Source organism: Armigeres subalbatus, chromosome 1 (assembly GCF_024139115.2).
Source record: "Armigeres subalbatus isolate Guangzhou_Male chromosome 1, GZ_Asu_2, whole genome shotgun sequence".
NCBI lineage: Eukaryota > Metazoa > Arthropoda > Insecta > Diptera > Culicidae > Armigeres > Armigeres subalbatus.
Genome location: NC_085139.1, coordinates 106,624,420 through 106,645,712, shown reverse-complemented (window position 1 = coordinate 106,645,712; position 21,293 = coordinate 106,624,420). Strand labels below are relative to the sequence as shown.

Genomic DNA, 21,293 nt, shown 5'->3' with positions numbered 1-21,293 from the left:
AGTGCATTTCGAGCAGCTTTGGTACGGCCTGCTGCATGTTCTCTTAGAACCCGCTGTCACCACCACTTTGGGGAGGAGACGTATTTGGAAGATTGTCATACGCAGAGCCTAGAGACGGATTATGGAGGATCAGCTTGTTGAGACGGACGTTGAGCATTCTCCGTCAACCATTTTCAGAGTATGTCGCATTTGGCTAAAGCTCACGCTGTATTCGATAGTTGTTGGCTCCGTTGAGATGCGTTGAGACTCTTACTGAGCCAATGGACGGTTGTTTCAACCTCCTTCGAAGTGGTTTCGATATTTGTCATGTGGTTTCGGGGTAAACTTTGTGACGAATATATTTCGCTTGTGGCTGCAAGGCGTTTTAGGAACGAAGTTGGAAAAGTACCAAAAGACATCTTAATTCAGAAGTAACTCTATTTTTAAACAAGTTTAACAAAATAGTTGAGTTATTTATTTTTTAAACGCCCTGTGACATCGCAGTTATCGTAGACTAAGTGAATGTATATTTTTTAATCTATCGTTTATTTGGGAGACTCATTTGCCGTGAAGCGCTATGGAGTCGGAATCATATTTTTTGAATACAGTTCGTGATTCTTATACAATAGTGTTAGTGTTGGCAAACCGTCGCGGTTTGGTCGAGTTTAGGAAATAAAATAATACAGTAGGAAATTGACATTCTTGGTGATGTTTCACATCTGTAGCAGGACAAACAAAGTTTTTCTTGGGTTGGGAGACAACAACGAGAGAAAGACATACGTGATGACAGACATTGCTATGGATAACAAGAGGTAGACTTTTATAATGGGGCTTGACAGACAAGGGGATAGACAGACTATGATTACAGTTTTACATCAGCAACTTTCAAAAATTTATGCACATGATGGATGGACATGTATTCGAAATCAAGGCCCGTTAACACTTCCCTAATAGGCTTTGGTTGTTTTCCTCGGAACCGGAGATGTTTAGTTAGCGCAGATCGGGGGCCACGATGCTCCTCGCAAGCCCACACGACATGATCGATATACTGATAATCCTCGCCGCAAACACATAGATTACCTTCCAAAAGCCCCACTCAGAAAAAATGTGCATTTAAAATGTAGTAGACATGGACATTAAACGACACATGATTCTGATGAAGTCTCGTCCCATATTCAATTTTTTGAACCAGGGACGCTTCGACATTTGCGGGCTAATTGAAGATAGGCATCTACCTAACTCTCCATTTGTCCATTTCTGTTACCAGCTGATCCAGGTTTCCTGACGTACTAATGTGAAAAATTCATCGCAGGCGATTTTCTGGTCGTAAATATCACCTTCCATAGCGCCCACTATAAGTAAATATGTGTCAAGGTTTTACCTTCATATATTCTAGCTTCCGTCGTGTACAACAAGCGTACTCTTTTCGCTAATTTCTACAATGGTGCGAGTCCTCGAGGGTTAATAATTTAACAAAACAAGAATTGGTTTAAGATCTACTATTATTTGCTCATAATTTCAAAAATGATATTGTTGGATTAACTCCAACGGGAATTTTCCGATATTATTATTCTCCGAGACGGAAATGATGAACACAGATTATCCGTTTTTATAGGTAGAATATAATATTCCTACGGAGAAAATTTTCATTTTTGTATAAATTAGTGGCTCAATAATGTAATATATTTTTATATAATATTTGATCGAATGCTCCGCGATCATGCTTTTATGAACCTCTGCTTTACTATTAGAGGTAGTGAAATTTAACAATATAAGACAGAGATTTACTCACGTTTAGTTCCCTCTTATAATTTCGTGGTGAGCTATAGCAATTCTAGGGATAGTCCTAATAATAAATTATGGAAATAATTATGCCATTCGAAGATATTCGCAAAGCTTATTCCTTACCGGTTTTGATGAACAATAGGCTCTTGGAAGAGCTTGAAACAAAGGAGTCGCGGTACAGTTCAGGTGCCTCCTATATAAACACGCATGTTTTAGGATCTATTTTAATTATTTGCATGTTATTAGTCTTACCGGTAGGAATTCAATATAAATTACTGGTTTGCACAGAATATTCACCAATATTAATAGTAGAGCATTTAGTATATGATTATTCAATTTAAGATTCGCAGACATAAGCATAACTAGGTACGTTTTCTATTAATCCACGTTTGACCACTCACCCGGTGACAGGTGGAATACCTGTCACTTCAATGTCATAGCAATTTTCTCGCAGGGTTGCGAGCAATGTTGATCTACGGCGATAGATGCGCGCGCTGGCCTAATGGGGTAGGCCAACAGATATTAACATTAATTAATTCAGAGAAACAAATTCACCATCAAGAATCAATCCAAAACTGCATTTGTTTGACTTTCATCTGTATGGCCAAATATGTAACTGAAACTTTCGATGACATGCAAAACAGTCGAAGTTACATATGCATGCTGTAGGAGATAAGATCCTACACATGCATGCATCGTGCAATATTCACCGATGTCGAATAACTTTGTATATCTGCTGATTTGTCCCCTGCAAGAGAATTGCATTATTGAATTCATCCAACCAATTAGTTAAGCGACAGCGTTGTTATATTATGTTTCTTGGCAGAGGTTGAACCCCCTGAAAACTGATGACCACGACACGACGATTCGATACAATCAACCCATAAACATTCAATTAGCCACAATGTGACTGGAATCGTCCACTGTAATACAAAAGAAACCGGATTGCCCGTAAAGGATCGCCTCTTGGTTCTATCGGCTGCACCATCTCCAGCGCCAACGGATTGCAATCGTGCGCTCAACCGTGAAAATGTCCATTGCTTAATATGTTGGCAAGGAGGTCAATCCAATGAAGTGTTGAACGTTCACTCGTCGCCACGCGAATTCAGAATCTGACATATATGATTTAATTTACATTTTTTTCTGATTTCATTACAGCTGGATTATTCGAAAATTCAATAATACCAAAACAATGTTTTTGCATTCATATGTTTTTTTTTTTTCAAATTAGGACGATACAAATATTTGAAAACAATTATGTCTCCCCCCACTCGATTTTTTTGCCCAAAAATAATATTTTGATGGGAAACACAAAATATTCGGGTAATTTTGAGAATTTTTAAAACATTCTTCGGCCTCAGTCAGATGGTTGAACTATTCAAAAATAAATTATTTATTGGGTTACAAAAGCGGTAACACATGCGAAATCTTTAGCGGTGGCGCTCAGAACTAACTTCGACAGGAATATATTGAGCTTGTATCATTCAAGAGAATTCTTATATCATCATGATGTGATATGAAGCCGTGAAAAAAAAATACAATCATGATAAAGTCTTACATTCTACAACCCTTCCCAGCGTAAGTTTTGGATCGCGTTACATTAATCTCACCTACGATTGCGAACATAAAACATGGAAGTGCAAATTTCCCAGCTGATGAAGCACAATTCACGCCTGTGATCTATCTATGAACAGCATGAAATCCGTACTACAAATATTACATGACTGGGGTGTCAGCAGCAAGATCATCCATCCTCCACGATGCGGCACATGTTGCTGCAACTGCAACCTCAACCAAAACGAATACGGTCAATAAATTTCGTGCACGTGGTCCTACATATCTACAGTTGATTCTGCGCGACTGTGTGTCAGAGTCAGAGCCAGACAGACAAATGAAGCACATGCCGGGTCGCGTCCCATCATCAGTCAGTGCCGATGGTGTTGTTGTCGTTGTCGGTAAAGGGACGTCACGAAGAGCTCATTATTACGAACTTAAACGTGAAAATCGTCATCATCAAAGCAAAGATAATGCCTACGACATACGCGGAATCAACCGTCGTTGTTGTGCGTTTGAACTATGTAGCCCACTCATTAGAGTGGATCCAAAGATTATTCCAAGTGAGCGATAAACGCCTTGGCAACACATGGGAACAATGGATGAGTGTGGCGACCATCGCTCTATACCCCAGACTGGAGCCTGGAGCCCTTCCAAAGTAGCGAAGTGTCTATGTCTATCCTAAATGCATACTGCATATGTCCAAGTCGTCGATCTTCTTCAGGCTTCTCCCTAAATCGTTGATTGACCAAATTTTCAACGTCTTTGGACGAGCAATAGGTCAGGTATACGGGTTTGAATTTAGAAGGATTCCTGGATGTACTTCTTTCTGCTCTGAAAGGAGTGCTTTTACACGCAGCTGATCAAATCAGGAAATTTCTGTTCACCAGTGAAAGAATGTTTAGCAAAGACTCACCGATCTCGACAGGCCTTACCAATTTGCCGCTGCGCTTATTCAGCGCAAAGTGAAATTCTCTCATAGTTAACAGCTTATCATTAAGGTAGAGCCCAGGAAAGTCGATGGAGGCGGGACTAGACATCTTATTACTACTATTACTTTTTTTCGGGCTCGGAGGATTTTCTGTCTGATCTTAAAAGCGAGGTGCAAGCTCTGCATAAAAATGTGCGCAGCCAGCCTTCACATAAACCAAAGCCGGTTAATAATACATGTTTTTTCTTATTCATCAGATGTTATCCAAATATGTATATGAATTTTTGTTTTCTTCTTTATCTTCTTTATTGGGAGTAGGGAAAAGCTCGTTCGAGTAGTGCTCGTATAGGCACTTTCTCGAATGGGCGCAAAACCTTCTCATCTTTTCGTATCAACAGAATTTACATTGACTCCAAATGATACATTATGGTCTTAAATATACAATTATACACTACTTATAACTAACATTGTACATGGTCTTCAACTTGTAAGTTGCACAGACTGATTGTTTGACTTAATCCTATTTTTAAAAACTAATTTGGTAACATTAAAGTCGAAAAAATAACACACTTCGTTGAATAGTCTGCAGCATAAGTCCAATGGATTATTTTGACCGTAGTGTGTGCGGTGACCACGGATCCATAACAGTTGACGATTCCTGAGTTGACGAGACGGTACATGAAATCGAACGTTCTCCAGGATGTAACGGCAGTCGATGTTGCACGTTATGACGTCGAAAATAAACATCCTCTGAAGCATCACTCGACGGTCTGCCATTGGTTGTAAGTCAATCAAAGCACAACGATTTCGGTATGGAGGCAGGTTTGATGGATCGTTCCATGGTAAGCGGCGCAAGGCGTAGTTAATGAAGCGTTTTGTATTCTCTCGATGCGTTCAATGTGAACGGAATGATACGGAGCCCAGATTTGCACTCCGTACTCTAGTATGCTCCGAATTAATGCACAATATAATGATTTGAGAGCATGGACATCATCGAACTGTGCTGTATTCCGCCGTAAGAATCCAAGCATAGCATTGGCCTTAGCAATGGTAACTGATAAATGTTCCGTAAAACGAAGCTTACTGTCGAGAACGATTCCAAGGTCTTTGATCGATGTAACCCTCTGAAGCGCTGTGTGATTCAGACAATAGTCATAGGTTATAGAAGATCGGCAACGAGTGAATGTTATGGCTTTGCATTTAGTCGGGTTCATCTGCATACCATTGATTTTGCACCAGTTTGCAACATTCACAATATCAGTATGTAAAGCACAGCAGTCTACGAGCGATTTTATGACACGGTATATTTTCAAATCGTCTGCATAAAGCTGTTTTCCAGAGCTCAGGTTGCTACATAGATCATTGACGAAAAGAATAAAGATGAGCGGACCTAGAATACTGCCCTGCGGTACTCCAGAGGGAATGTCATAGGCATCAGACTTGGCGCCAAGTACTTTGACGAAAGCCTTGCGAGAGGATAAGTACGATTTTAACCACCGAATGATCCAAGTAGGTAAGCCAAGTCGGTCAAGTTTTTCTATCGCTAGTGCATGTGGCACCTTGTCAAACGCCTTTGAAAAGTCAAAATAAATAGCGTCGACCTGGCTACGGTTCTCCAATTCGTCTAGCACTGTATGAGTGAATACCATTAGATTGGATGTCGTCGAGCGCTTTTTCATGAACCCATGTTGATACTCGGAGATGACAGACTGTACTGCTGGGTATAATACTTCGTGCAAAAGACTCTCAAAAACTTTGGCGAAACAGTTAAGGATTGATATCGGACGGTAGTTCTCTACACTATGTATGTTACCGGATTTGTACACGGGAACGATCGAAGCAAGCTTCCAAGCTTCCGGGAAAACACTATCGCTTATAGATCGATTGAAAATTGAAGCAATGGGCATTGCCAGCGATGAAGCACATTGTTTGATGAAGGTGGGCGGTAGGTGATCGGGTCCCGGACCTTTTGATGTGTCAAGCGAGCTGAGAGCTTCAAAAATATCCACATTGCTAAAAGTGACTTGAGGATGCCGGATGGAATTCGACGGAAGACTTTCGATGTAGCTTTGATCCAATGGAGGAGGATTGTCGTCATGTACTGAGCGGAAGAAGCTGGCAAACAAATTTGCTGTTGCGTCAGGTGATCGGGAGGAAAGCGTACGATAAGTGACGTCAACAGGGATATTGTTCGACCCCTTCCTTTTTTAATGTAGGCCCAGAACGATGAAGGATCATTTTCAAGTTTGCTTGAAGACTTTCCATGTACTCACGGAACCGACAATGCTGCATACGAGTATATTCTTCTTCAGCTAACCGCAGATTAGCCGCGTTCGCTTCAATCCTGTTTCGGAAGAACTTCTTCCTGCATTTCCGCAGACGATTGTGAAGATTTCGGAGCTGTGGCGTCCACCAGGGTTGATTGTACTTCTTCGATGGTCGGCAAATTTTGACCGGCACGTTTTCTTGGATAATCTGTTCGATTGTGCGATAGAATGCGGTAACAGAGTCGTCGATTGAGGCATAATTCATAACATGATTCCAGTCCAGGGCAGCAATCCGTGCATTGACGATTTGATAATCACACCTTTTGAAGTCGTAGTCAACGGTAGATATTGGCACTGATCTTTCATCGCGAGAACGGACGTCAACGGTTAAAACTAATGGCTTGTGATGAGGGTCAATTTTTAAAAGAGCAGATGGCGACTCGAACAGATCTATGATGCATGGATCGCTTACGAACACCAAGTCAAGAAGTTTGCCGTTCGCGTTCAGAAGATCATTGATCTGATGCATTCCGGAGGATAACAAGGACTCTGATAGGGCAAGCTCCTGCTCAGTTGACGCGTTGATAGGCAAGTAACCGTTAATTTCATCATCGAAATGCCAGACTAGATTCGGCAGATTGTAATCTCCAAGGCAAACAATGACGTCGCAGGGATCGGCACGATTCAGTATCTGGCTAATAGAATCCGCGTGTTTCATGTAGATATCAGGGCAGCTGTTTGGGCGAATGTAGATGCAGCTAACGTAAAGCGAAAACTGAGGCAGAATAATGCGAACAGTGGCTTGTTCTAGGCAATCACAATCGACGAGGTTCACCGAAATACACTGCAGTTCCGATTTGACAGCAATTAGTACGCCGCCACCTCTACGGAGATTACTAGTAGAAGCGTTACGATCGCAACGGTAAATAACATAGTTACTGGCAAATTCAGAGGAAGCGATTTCACAGTGTAGCCATGTTTCTGTCAGAACAACAATGTCAAGATCGCAATCGAGTAACGACAGAAGCAGAGTATTCGTTTTTGTTCTCAGACCACGAACGTTCTGATAGTACACTTTCAGTGGAAAAGAAGCGGGTTGATTCGGTTCCGATGAGGGGGGCACTGCAATCGGGGTTGAATTATCTGAGGCAATCACAGGGAATGAAAGGACTGGAATCGAATTTGTGCTGGCTGTTATTGCTGGATCTGTGCTATTGTTGAAGCTGGGTGTTGATGAACTTCTAAACCGTTCGATGTACCGGGGTCGGTTCTCTGGCCCGGCTTCCAAAAATGTCGAACACTGGAGCTAGTTTCTACAAACTCCCGAAATTCGATTTCAGAAGGCCAAACTGATGGGTCCAGCGCTTTTGATTTCCATTCTTGACTGACACCAACCTTAAAGGAGACGAACGATAACGTCGATAGTGGCCGCCCTTTTGGTATTAGCGATTTGACTACAACATCATCCACCTGCAAACATTTCTTGGTCAGATCGACAATGTCATCTTCGGTTGCCTCTGGGGAAATTTTTGTTAAATATATCCAAAATTTGCTAGCCGCACTATCTGATGCTCTGCCCGATGTACCAGGTACACTGATAGATGGATTAGTGCCACGAAAAACTTTCGACGGTCGATCAGAAGATAGCATAGAAACTAAACTTCGTCCCGATCGCGAAATCTCTCCAAAGTCGGTCTGTTGTTGAACTGGAAGCGATTAGAAGCTTGGGACATAATTGCCGGAGAAAGCATATTGAACCCGCCTTGAATTTCAAGCCTCAGTTCAGCGATTAGGCTGTCTTTGACCTCAGTTTTCAGGTCTTCAACAAGTTTCAGGTACACATCATTTACTTCCTTGGTAGCGGCATTCATCGAATTCAAGGTGTTTTTGAAGCGAGCGTTCCCCATGATTTCACGGCAACCTTTGCACATCCAATAGGTAGCCGAATTCCCAACGATTTCTCTATACAGCTCCTCGGAAATATGGACACACTTATAGTGAAAGGTCGCGTTACAAAAACCGCCGCACACGACTTCCGATGCGCTCATATTATTCGCACAACTGTTACAAATTTCCATTTCGAACTGAAATAGTAACCGAGGTGGAGATGCTCTAAACACCACAAATATGCGAATAGAAAGCAGAACTGGCAGCACTGGCAATTTGACAGGTGGCTAAAATATGTCCGCTGCGATGGTGTTGAGGTGTTGAGAAACACACACTGTAACAACTGCACAAGCAGGCGACAATGATTTGTTTACCTGTTCACGATGCAATTTGCAGCAGCACACAGCAGTACGAAGCGAATCGAATTTCGTTGAGGCGGAGTAATGCAGAATCTGATTCGATGATGACGGTTGCCGTAAGAGACTTTACTGTTGTTGGCTTTTCGGATGTTGCGGATTGATAACACAGAGCAGTGGACGGTAATGTATTGCGTGGTTCGAAGCGACAGAACAGTTGGTGTAATTTGTTTTGCTATGCGGTGGGCGGAGGGTGGCAGGCAGATATATGATCGATAATGTTGATGATTGTGCTTGGGCTTGTTGGCGCAGGTGCAGGAGGAGAGCGGCGAGGTGGGAATGATTGCTGGAGCTCGCAATGGCGGGGTCTTCCACTCTCAAGCCAGCTCGGATTTAATAAAATCACTATCCTACCTGACTAGCTACGGTAATTACTGCAGTGGCGGGAGATGCAATGGAGGCAGATGAACTGATATTGCGGTGCGGAGCGATTTGTTGAGGCGGCTACAATAATCTTTGATGATTTTTTCAAACGACACAAAAACAAAACACAAGCGACAACAACAGTGTTGGCAGATCCAAACATATGTACAGAAACAATTTCAAGAAAAACACTATACAATAAAACAAACAAAAAACTTGCTAACGTGTAGAGTTGATAGTGGTAGTGATAAGAAGGGTGAATTTCTTTTTGAGGGTCAATCGTGAAAGGTGAAAATCGAATTCCGATGAACAACGGTTGAACAACGGTTGAACGTCCTACACATACCAGTGAGAGGCTCATTATGTCCGTAATTTGTGCGAGCACCGTGAAGAAACAGAAAATTGTTTGACCGAAGCTGTCTATAGGGAATATTTAAATTCAGACTAGATAAAAGACCAGGGCAATCAACTTTGGAGTTCAGAAGATCAGAAACATAAAGCGCCTTGGAGACGTCGCGGCGCACACTTAAAGGTTCTAATTCTATAAGCTTACAACGATCATCGTAACTGGGAAGATTGAAGGGATCGTTCCATGGTAGGTGGCGCAGAGCAAAATGTAAGAATTTGCGTTGATTGGTTTCAATACGTTGAATATTGTTGAGATAGTATGGTGCCCAAACAATGCACGAGTATTCTATAATCGATCTCACTAGTGAACAATACAGGGATTTGAGACATTGAATGTTTTTGAAATTTTTAGCTATGCGGAAGATGAAACCGAGTGTTTCAGAGGCTTTTGAGGTGATGTATCCGATGTGGTCCTTAAAAGTCAGCTTCGAATCTAACAGAACACCTAGATCTTTGATCACTGATTCTCTTTTTAGACTGACAGCGCCAACTTTGTAGTCAAAATCGAGCGAAGAGCGTCGGCGGGAGAATGAAATTATCGAGCATTTACTAGCGTTCAAATCCATGCGGTTAACTGTACACCAATCGGTGAACCGCTCTAGTTGGGATTGTAGGAATAGGGCATCGTGTACAGTATTAACTATCCAATATAGTTTGAAATAATCAGCAAATGAAAGCTAGAGGCATTTCAAATGTGGATGGACATCATTCAGGTAGACCAAGAGAATTAGAATTGTAAGAAGAAAAGGAAGAGAAACTTCTTTTTTTCAATACCGTAATACTATTCTAGGTCACCCTAATGAAAGAGATCTATGTAAAAGCAATTAGCTAATTCAGTTTGTGATTATTGTTCCCCTTCGTTTAAGATTAAGAAGCACCTGTACCGCGCAGACTGCGACTGACTGATGTCGTACCGTTGGCAAACGATAACACGGTGGCATCATCTTCTGCCTTTCATCACCAAGCTGTGAGATGAATATTTTCAAGTACCTCAACTTGATACATGGTTTAACGAGTGTCTTTAACATAGACACCGTAAACTGCAGAAAAAGAAGTCAATTGTGACAAAGGAGGCATTTTTGTTATTATTAACATCGTTTATGATTTGAATATATGTGATATTCCATAACACATCTTAACAAAGCAACATTGCATGATGTTCTTAAATTCGAAATCTAATCAAAGTTCTTGATAATCGACTTAGTTTTGAAATAGCCTTAGAATAAATTCCCTTCAATATATCTCAATAGAGGCCTATCTTGGCCGTGCGTTACTCGAATTCTCTGGGCATAAAAGTATCATCGTGTTAGCCTCATCAAATACGAATGCAAAAATGGTAACTTGGCTTAGAAATCTCGCAGGTAATAACTGTGGAAGTGTTTAATGAACACTAAGCTGCGAGACGGCAATGTCCCGGTGGGCGATCTAATGCCAATGAAGAAGAAGAAAATATCTCACAAATCCGGGATCAAGAAAAAAGAAACCGACTTGATGACATATAGAGCTCGTCATCGCAGAGGGAACTGTGAACAATTACACTCAATCAACGAACCACCAACCTTGACCAGAGTAGACAGAAGGCAGTCGCGCAAAGTAAAGGTACTCCAATTGTATTACCCATGCAACGATGATGCTCTTTACACCGTGGTTCCCGCAGAGCTCTATGTTGCGGGTTTGCTTTATGTCGCTTTTTTATTATTATCTGTCGTTCATCTCATTGCCACACGATTGTAGCCTGCGTGCTCCGAATATCCGGGTTTGAGTTGAATGGAGGAGGGCTGTTAGAAACAGATTGGCACAATTATGGGAACGGGGTCTTCCCTTGATCAACGGGGTGACAACAAAGCAAATTTCCGATGAAGATGTTTGAGTTCAAGTCCTGGTTCAATTCTGCAGTATGGGAAATGTATAAAATATCGTCATATGTGAATTAATGGCCAAACAGAACTATTCGAACAAGTCTTGCGGTTCACATGATTTTTTTTCTCTCTAGATCAAAAGAAAACGTAAATCTGCAACCAGACACTTGAGGAGGTTAACTTAGGTAGTGTGGGATGGGTATCATAGAATCTCTCGGGTTGATATAACGGCTGCCCCATTCTACTTCCCATGCACTGACATCTCCGGCATCTGACATCTCCGATAACCGGCATCTAATTGAACTGTTCTTTTGGCCACCGTAGTGAAGCAGGCTACAGTAAAACATACCATTGCTCTTGGCTATCGCGACACCCTCAGCGAATTTTCATATGTATTTTTGAGCTGGATACCGGCCCGGTGTGCAAGTAGCCGCCATCCCAGACCCTTCCGCTAACCAGTTGACCTTGATGACCTTGGTTAGAGTATGGCCATCCATTTTTACATCCACCAGCACCAACTCCATCCCACCACGGGCTGCTCCTTCACATCTTCTCAGTGACCTATGGAATGATTGATTAAGGCAACTTCGTCTGACGAAAATGTCCACCTGGTCGAGCAGGGTTGAAACTGTGCGATACAGAGTTCGAGAATACCTCTGCTGTACGCCTAAGAGGCGGTCCCTTTGGCACGCAGGTAGCCTACCTTAGGTTACCGGTCGCGGATGCCAAAAAGGTCATGGAGCGAGGGAAGTTGAAGATCAGCTAGTCTGTCTGCCCAGTAAGTAAACTCCAGCCGCATAGTGCAGGAATGCGAAAAGCCACCAAATTGCCTCATCTGCGCCAGCAAAAAGCAAGCCTTTCACCACGTTATGGGTGGACCTTCGTGTCCCATCGGAGAGACAAACCAGAACAGGCGTTCAAGTAAAATAGCTGAATCTTAACCTCTGTGCAAGTGCCCAGCAGCTGTTGTGGCAGTCGGTCTCGGAGTCGAGGACCGATGTCGCCCTCTTGTCCGACCCGTGCAACGTGCCTGTCGATAACGGCAATCGGGTGGCGGACGGGTCTAGGATTACGGTTATTTCCACGACGGGACCCGGTCCAAGACACCTCTGCTGAGGGTCTTGCGATAGCCATGATCATCGGTGTGTTCTACTGTAGCTGCTAGGTCCCACTAAGGTGGCCATTGAAATAGTTCAACCAGATGATCGATAGGCTTCCATCCGACCTAGTGGGTCGGAAATCGTTCTTCATAGCCAGAGTTTTCAATGCTGGGCAGTGGAGTGGGGTAGCCGCTGCACCAATCGCAGGAGTCATGCGTTACTTGAGGTGCTTGCAAAGCTCGACGCAGTGCTAGACAACGATGGATCCGCTAGCACGTTCAGAGGAAATGGGGTCGAGTCATGGATTGACGTAACGTTTGTCAGTCCTGGTCTGTCACTAGGAGGGTGGATGAGGGTCACACCCATAGTGATCATCTAGCAATTCGCTTTAAGATTAAGTATGGCGTGCTCCGGGGATCCCTGTCAGGTCCGTGGTAGGATGTCCAATTACTTCGGCAGCGAAATTTTTACCACGGCCCTGGAAGCCAACACTGAAGGTCTAAGCGAGGATGCGTTGGTAGCTATCGCGCGCTAGCGATGCCACCTTATCGAGATATGGTAGGCTAGTGGAGTACCGAGATTGCGCCCCTTCGATCAACTTGCCTCAAGGCTAGACGAAAGATGCAACATGTCAGCGCCGAGGATGAAAAAGCGAACCACCGTGAAGTGTTTCATGCTGCGAAACTGGCCTTAAAGAAGGGCATTAGGAGCAGCAAGGAAGCGTGTTTTGCCAATACGAAGATGCCAATTCGAATCCCTGCTGTGACGCTTAGAGGGTAGTGATGGTCAATACTGCAGCGTGGAGGCCTGCTGTTGATGTTTGCAGACGATCTCAAATTATACATCGTTATTCGAAATCTGTCGGACTGCCAGGAATTGCAGAAGCTCCTGGATTTATTCAAATGTTGGTGTGAGCGTAATATGATGGTCCTGGCTGTTTCAAAGTGTTACGTAATAAGCTTTCATCGCACTGCCGAAACCGTGGTTTTCGATTATAGTATCGCAGGTACAACTTTTCAACGTGTGGATCATGTTAAAGATCTAGGCGTCGTGTTGGATGACAGGCTAACTTTCAGACGTCATTTTTCAACTACGATCGACAAGGCTAATCGCCAGCTCGGTTTTATTTTTAAAATCTCAAATGAATTCCGCGATCCTTTATGCTACAAAGCCTTATACTGCTCATTGGTACGCTCTCAACTCGAATTTTCTTCTGCTGTCTGGAGTCCATATCAAACTGTTTGGACTGCTCGGTTCAAAGCTTTGCAACGCAAGTTTGTACGATATGCCCTGCGGCATCTCCCATGGACGGACCCGCTGAATTTACCACCGTATGCTGATCGCTATAGTCTGCTGGGCCTAGATACTCTTGATAAGCGGAGAAACGTGGCGCAAGAAATTTTCATCGTCAAACTTCTGTTATCCGAGTACGACGTGCCAGATTTGTTGGCAAAAATTCCATTGTATGCACCCTCACGATCCCTTCGACCTCGAGATTTGCTCTTCGAAGAAAGGCATACCACTAATTATGCTGCCAATAGCTGCTTTGTCGCTATGATCCGCCATTTCTACGAGGTGTCGGACCAATTCGACTTCAACATCAGTTCATCCGCGTTTCGTCAACGGCTAAACAGATATTTTATCAACTGACCTTTAGTTTTAACTTTTCATGTAGACGACACAGTCAGATGAAATAAGCAAAATAAATAAAAATAAAATAAATAATACCAAAAAGGGCTCTTCACCTCTCGAACGGTCCCTGGATAGGTTGGCGAGGATTATTGTGGTACTCTTCCCATCCCGAGCCACAAATGCCTGCTCTCTTTCAAGGCAAAATGGGTGCGGCCGTAATGGTGACACCAGTGACGAACGAAGAGTAACTCGCGGTTGCTCGCCAAATACCTGGTAACGAACAAAGTTCCAGGGTCTGATGGAGTTCCAACCGCGGTCTCAAACCAGCAATAGTAGCGAGCCCGAACATGTTCAGGCTAGCTATGCAGAGATGCCTCGATGACTGACCGCAGCACACGCGAACTATTTTCGTCTACTCGGGATGTTAGAGGTGAGCACCCAAGTCAGCCTTGAAGGGCATGTCAGAAGTGAGAACCTAAGTAAGTCCCTCATGGTTTGTCAAATTGGACTTTACGACACTACCCATAATTCCATTACCCCGAAGGCCACTACTCCGAACGCCACAACCCCGAAAGCCATTACCCCTAATGGGACGCTACCCCGAATGAGCCCGTACTCCGAATTAGTCATTATTTCAAGTTTATACTTCATTTCAATGAAAAAAATGTTACTCAATAAAAGATAATTCATAATTCATATGAATGAACAATAATTGGAACTGGAACTATTTCAATGCAATATGTATAGGCACCCTTCAAGAGTTCTGAAGGGTAGGGGGAAATTATGCAGCACGTTTTCATGCACAATGCAATTGTGGTCCACGTCAGCATGGCAACAAGGTGGAAGTTGTTCCTTGGTCGCTATAGCAAAAGCAACGGATTCTGGATGAAGCGTGGTCTAAATCTTAGAATCGACGAGTGAGTGAATTAGTGGGTAAGAGTAAGCGAGTAGGAGTGAGTGAGTGAGTAAGAGTGAGTGAATGAGTAATATAGCATGTATGAGTGAGTAAATAAAGGCGAGTGAGTGAGTGACTGAATAAGAGTGAGTGAGTAAGTAAAAGTGAGTGAGTGAGTAAAAGTGAGTGAGTGAGTGAGTAAGTGGGTAAAAGTGAGTGCATGACTAAAATTGAGTGAATAAGTAAAATAGAATGAGCGAGTAAGCGTGAGCGAGTGGTATGAATGAGCGAGTGAGTAGGAGTAATTCAGTGAGCAAGAGTGAGTGTGTGACTAAGAGTGGAAGGGTAAGTAAGAGTGAGTGAGTGAGTAAAAAGTAGGAGTGAGTTTGAGTAAGTGAATTAGTAAAAGTGAGTAAGTTTGTAATAGGGGATACAAGTAAAGAGTAAAAGTGAGTGAGTGATTAAGAGTAATTGAATGAGAGAGCGAGTAAGAGTGGATACTCGGCGAGTAAAAGTGAGTGAGAGTGAGAGAGTAAATGAGTGAGTAAAAGTGGAGAGAGAGAGAGATCTTGTTTGTCTTCAAGAAGTTGTGTTAACTTAAAGAAGGCATCATCTCTGTTTACCTTCTATAGGGCAGACGCCTTACTTTTAAAAAAGCATTATTACCTCTGTGTGCCTTATCCCGATATAAGCACGTTCATTTAAAGAAGGTATTATCTCCTCTGTCAGCATTATACCGGGCAAACACCTCTTTTCAAAGAAGGCACCATCTCCTCTGTTTGCCTTATACCGGGCAAAGGCGTTCATTTGGAGAAGGCATTATTTCCACTTTTTGCCTTATACCGGGCCAACTCGTTCATTTAAAGAAGATATCATCTCTTCTGTTCGCCTTATACCGGAAAAACGCTTATACCTACTCCATTTCGTAGAATAGTATTTTCCCAGGTCATAATGACAGCAATGACAGATAAATTTAATTTCATTTTTTCATTTATTTAGTTAACATCTAAACAGATAACACTGAATCAACAATTTGACGCCACAATGCACGGTTCGAGGCCGCATCTCTCCATCCACGGATACGCCCCACGCTCGCCAAGTCGTTTTGCACCTGGTCTGCCCATCTCGCTCGCTGCGCTCCACGCCGTCTCGTACCTGCCGGATCGGAAGCGAACACCATCTTTGCAGGGTTGCTGTCCGGCATTCTTGCAACATGTCCTGGCCATCGTACCCTTACGGCTTTAGTTACCTTCTGGATACTGGGTTCGCCGTAGAGTTGGGCGAGCTCGTGGTACATTCTTCGCCGCAACACACCGTCTTCTTGCAAACCGCCAAAGATGGTCCTAAGCACCCGTCTCTCGAATACTCCGAGTGCTTGCAAGTCCTCCTCGAGCATTGACCATGTTTCATGTCCGTAGAGGACAACCGGTCTTATAAGCGTCTTGTACATGACACATTTGGGGTCCTCCTTAGCCGTGCGGTAAGACGCGCGGCTACAAAGCAAGACCATGCTGAGGGTAGCTGGGTTCGATTCCCGGTGCCGTTCTAGGCAATTTTCGGATTGGAAATTGTCTCGACTTCCCTGGGCATAAAAGTATAATCGTGTTAGCCTCATGATATACGAATGCAAAAATGGTAACTTGGCTTAGAAACCTCGCAGTTAATAACTGTGGAAGTGCTTAATGAACACTAAGCTGCGAGGCGGCTCTGTCCCAGTGTGGGGATGTAATGCCAATAAGAAGAAGAAGAAGAAGAACATGACACATTTGGTGCGGTGGCGAATCTTTTTTGACCGCAGTTTCTTCTGGAGCCCGTAGTAGGCCCGACTTCCATAGATGATGCGCCTTCGTATTTCACGACTAACGTTGTTGTCAGCCGTTAGCAAGGATCCGAGGTAGATGAATTCCTCGACCACCTCGAAGGTATCCCCGTCTATCGTAACACTGCTTCCCAGGCGGGCCCTGTCGCGCTCAGTTCTGCCCACAAGCATGTACTTTGTCTTTGACGCATTCACCACCAGTCCAACTTTTGTTGCTTCACGTTTCAGGCGGGTGTACAGTTCTGCCACCTTTGCAAATGTTCGGCCGACAATGTCCATGTCATCCGCGAAGCAAATAAATTGACTGGATCTGTTGAAAATTGTACCCCGGCTGTTACACCCGGCTCTCCGCATGACACCTTCTAGCGCAATGTTGAACAATAGGCACGAAAGTCCATCACCTTGTCTTAGTCCCCGGCGCGATTCGAACGAACTGGAGTGTACGCCCGTAATCTTCACACAGTTTTGCACACCATCCACCGTTGCTTTGATCAGTCTGGTAAGCTTCCCAGGGAAGCTGTTCTCGTCCATAATTTTCCATAGCTCTACGCGGTCTATACTGTCGTATGCCGCCTTGAAATCAACGAACAGATGGTGCGTTGGGACCTGGTATTCACGGCATTTTTGAAGGATTTGCCGTACAGTAAAGATCTGGTCCGTTGTCGAGCGGCCGTCAACGAAGCCGGCTTGATAACTTCCCACGAACTCGTTCACTAATGGTGACAGACGACGGAAGATGATCTGGGATATCACTTTGTAGACGGCATTAAGGATGGTGATCGCTCAAAAGTTCTCATACTCCAGTTTGTCGCCTTTCTTGTAGATGGGGCATTTAACCCCTTCCTTCCACTCCTCCGGTAGCTGTTCGGTTTCCCAGATTTTGACTATCAGTTTGTGCAGGCAAGTGGCCAGCTTTTTCGGGCCCATCTTGATGAGCTCAGCTCCGATACCATCCTTACCAGCTGCTTTATTGGTCTTTAGCTGTTGAATGGCATCCTTAACTTCCCTCAAGGTGGGGGCTGGTTGGCTTCCATCGTCCGCTGAACTGACGTAGTCATCTCCTCCGCTGCCTTGACTTTCACTGCCTGTACTATCAGCGCCATTCAGATGTTCCTCGTAGTGCTGCTTCCACCTTTCGATCACCACACGTTCGTCCGTCAAGATGCTCCCATCCTTATCCCGGCACATTTCGGCTCGCGGCACGAAGCCTTTGCGGGATGCGTTGAGCTTCTGATAGAACTTGCGTGTATCTTGAGAACGGCACAGCTGTTCCATCTCCTCGCACTCCGCTTCTTCCAGGCGGCGTTTCTTCTCCTGAAAAAAGGCGGGTCTGCTGTATCCGCTTCCGTCTATAACGTTTCACGTTCTGCCGGGTACCTTGCTGCAGCGCGACCGCCCGCGCTGCGTCCATCTTCTCCAGAATCTGTCTGCACTCTTCGTCGAACCAATCGTTCCGTCGACTTCGACCCATATACCCGACGTTGTTCTCCGCTGCGTCGTTAATGGCTGCTTTGACTGTATTCCAGCAGTCCTCAAGAGGGGCCCCATCGAGCTCACCCTCTTCCGGCAACGCTGCCTCGAGATGCTGCGCGTATGCAGTGGCGATACCAGTAAATTTTAAAAAAAATTGATTTAATTTGAAGAAAAATAAATAAATTTAATTAGAAGAAAAATAAATAAATTTAATTAGAAGCAAAATAAAAACTGTTGGTTCAACAGAATCTGTTATGCATTTATCCTTTATCCATTTTATCCTTTACAACGATTATCATTTTGCGATTATACGATATCTGTTGGTGTTAAACATAATAATAGAATACTACAGATTCGAAACGTTCTCGGGGTAATTGCCTTTTGGGGTAATGGATTTCGGGGTAGTGTCCCATTCGGGGTGATGGTTTTCAGGGTACTGTCCCATTAGGGGTAGTGGCCTTCAGGGTACTGGCATTCAGGGTACTGGGGTGGAGCCGTCAAATTGGTGTGCTCGAGGGTGAATCAGGTGATAGGATGAGTATCTAAGTTAGTCTCACATGTTGCGTAAAGGATGAGCATCCTTTAGTTAGTAGTGAGACGTCTCACTACTCTCAGTGTCACTACACGTCTCAGTGTCCTATTCGGCCGAATGACCCTTTCTTCCAAATGACACTTTCGGACAAATGACTTTTTCGGCCAAATGACCGATTCGGCAAAATAACCCTTTCGGCCAAATGACCTATTCTGCCGGATGACTCTTTCGGCGAGATGGGTTTTGGGCTAATAATTTGTTCGGCCTAGTGGCATTCGGCCAAATGGTTTTCGGACGAATGGGTCATTTGGCCGAATAGGACACTTTACATACTGAGAAGGGACCAGCACATAGGGCATTTTATCGAATAGGCCATTTGGCCGAAAGGGTCATTTGGTCGAAAGAGTCATTTGGCCGAATAGGACACTGAGACATGTAGTGACACTGAGAGTAGTGAGACGTCTCACTACTAACTTCGCGCTTCTCTATTTTTACAGCGAGAAGTGAGAAATGAGATGTAAGAAGTAGTGAGACGTCTAACTACCCATTTCGCACTTTTTCCTGTGAGAAATAAGGAGTAATAAGAGAGACATCTCCCTTCTCACTTCTTATTTCTCACTTTTCACTTTTTACAGTGAGAAGCAGGGAATCAATATTCGAGCAACGCCTAACAATATACCCTTTGTCATCAACAGAGTTTGTTACTGACAAACGCACCTCGTAACCTGGGTGGTGCGAATAGAATCGATTTGGTTGTCAAACTGAAGCCAAACTTTTCTATTGTACCGGAGCCAAACATTGAATATTGTGGTTATGTTCGTTTCAGATCCTGTATTGAAAAGTATTGTTATTATTTTGGGAAAAAATAAAAATAAACTTAAATTGAGTTTTGTATTCTTTGTAATAAACATTTTCACATTATATTTTGAGTTGAAAATTAGTAGAAATGCAAATAAAAAGCACTCGTTTCGAAATTTCACGAGACTCAACTGCTGATTGGAGTAGGAATGTTTGTAAATCAGAGCGAGAGCAAGAGCGGGAAATGTTTGTCAGCCAAGTAATTGCAAAATAATTTTGCTTATGGGATTGATTTCAAAATATCCCTCTACTCGCTTGAGAGCAGAAAAGCGGCTCTATCCACAGCACCTAGCTCGTAACACGCCTTTATCAGAACCCGCACACAATATTATAAGATTCGTTTGCCTTGCATGCTTTGATATTTCCGAAAATACAAACCTGTTTTTGCTATTACAGTTACATTCTCAAACATTTCCATAAAAGCAGATGCTACGATAGCATAAAACCGAAAATTGCTGTAGAGATAATTCAAAATAACGGAATGAAAAGTTAGCAACAAAATTGTCTTCTTTTTTGTTGCGGATAAAATTTGTCGGATCTTTGTCCTTATTATCTCTGACAAAAACAAAGCTTTGTCGTTGGTTCTCTTTTGTCGCTTGTTTTGCATGCGCATCCAAGAAAAATTGATTCCCTGGTGAGAAGTGAAAAATGAGGAGAGAGCAGTGAAACGTCTCACTACTCATTTCTCATTTCTCCCTGCTCACTGTTAAAAGTGAATAGTGAGAAATGAGGAGTGAGTAGTGCGATGTTTCATTTCTCACTCCACGTTCCTCACTTTTCAAAAGATCTATTCTGCCAAATGTACTATTCGGTAAAATGTCGTATTCGGCCAAATGTCCTATTCTGTTCTATAACCTATTGGGCCCTATGTCCTATTCGGCCCTATGCTCTTTCGGCCAAACATCCTTTTAGGCCAAATGCCTTTTTTGGCCAAATATACGATTCGGCCAAATGTCCTATTCGGCCAAATGACCCTTTCGGCCAAATGACCAATGTGGCCAAATGACCTATTTGGCCGGATGACTCTTTCGGTCAGATAGGTTTCGGCCGAATGGTTTGTTTAATCTGAATCCAATCAAAATGGCTTTCGGCCGAATGGGTTTCGGCCAAACGACCCTTCCCCGTACATGCCTATCACCCAGAGGGATGCTGGGAGGCAGTTCCTGGGGGAAACGATGGGCGCAGCCTAGGGAAGTTTAGTCGGCATTATCTGATCGAGTCCGACACCCCAGTACACTTCCGTGCGGTAGCTTGGCCACTACAGTCGACTCTCTACATCTCGATGTTCTGTATCTCGATATCGAGCGAGACAACGAGCTTTTTTGGATCTAGTACCCATTTCAATATTCCTTCCATTCCTCGATCTCTCCCTATCTCGATGGTCCCTTCAATATCGAGATGTGGAGAGGCGACTGTATTAAGCACGTCTGCTGGGTTGTGCGTTAATGCATTCTTCCTTGTAAAAAAACGCTGCTCCACCTTCGACTTTTTTGGAATTTTTTTAAAGGATCATTGCAATTGGATCTCCCTTGTGG

The 21,293-nt window shown here is 43.6% G+C and overlaps 1 long non-coding RNA gene across 1 annotated transcript; it reads right to left on the bottom strand.

Annotated features, from left to right (window-relative positions):
* Positions 1–1,655: 1,655 nt before the first annotated feature.
* Positions 1,656–2,254, bottom strand: LOC134205065 (uncharacterized). The gene is made up of 3 exons (XR_009978052.1): positions 2,017–2,254; positions 1,888–1,957; positions 1,656–1,825 (listed from the first exon to the last, which is right to left on the bottom strand). It is a non-coding gene; the product is annotated as an uncharacterized LOC134205065 (long non-coding RNA).
* Positions 2,255–21,293: the final 19,039 nt, after the last annotated feature.